At 66.9% G+C, this 604-nt stretch overlaps 1 protein-coding gene across 1 annotated transcript in view; it reads right to left on the bottom strand.

Annotated features, from left to right (window-relative positions):
• Nucleotides 1–604, bottom strand: part of LY6H (lymphocyte antigen 6 complex, locus H) — an 8564-nt gene that overhangs the window by 5321 nt on the left and 2639 nt on the right. The window lies entirely within an intron of this gene.

The following is a 604-nucleotide window of genomic DNA, read 5'->3' as shown; positions in this document are numbered from 1 at the left end:
GCTGGGAATCTCTGGTTCAGAGGCGGAGTCGGGTGTGTGGGTGCGTGTGCAGGCCTCACACACGCTGACGGGACCCGGGGCATGAGCGTGTGAATACGTGAGTGTGGGTGTGGATCGGTGTCCACGCCGCAGGCGTGGCAGGCTGTGTGCGCCGCTGTATCTGTGTGCGTGGCGTGAGTCTGCACACCTGTACGCAGCTGCCGCCCACAGCGTGCACCCTGCCTGGCACCACCTGCTCTCCCTCAGCACCTCCCTCCCAACCCTGCCGGGAGCCCCGCCGCCCAGGCTCAGACCCAGGTCTTCAGACTCAGAAGTGACTTTATTTCTGTAGAAGAGGCTCACAGCTGGGCTGCTGAGTGGGGCCTGGCTTGGCCCAGCTTCCCTCAGAGACCTGGGAGCCCAGCCCCCTGCCCTCACCCCCAGGCCCTTGCCCACCCCACGGACGATGGATGCGTGTCCTGGAGGTGCCCAGCTGGCTGGGACTCAGAACTGGTGGAGAGACAGGGAGGGGCAAGGGCCACGGACGTGGAGCCAGGCCCAGGCCAGGCGGCCCCAGCCCCAGGCCCAGGACAAGCTCAGAAGCTTGGGGAGGGGGACCTCAGAG

Source organism: Myotis davidii, unplaced genomic scaffold, assembly GCF_000327345.1.
Source record: "Myotis davidii unplaced genomic scaffold, ASM32734v1 scaffold1509, whole genome shotgun sequence".
Lineage (NCBI taxonomy): Eukaryota > Metazoa > Chordata > Mammalia > Chiroptera > Vespertilionidae > Myotis > Myotis davidii.
Note: the sequence above shows the minus strand (reverse complement) of the source record. Positions and strands in the feature narration are given on the sequence as shown.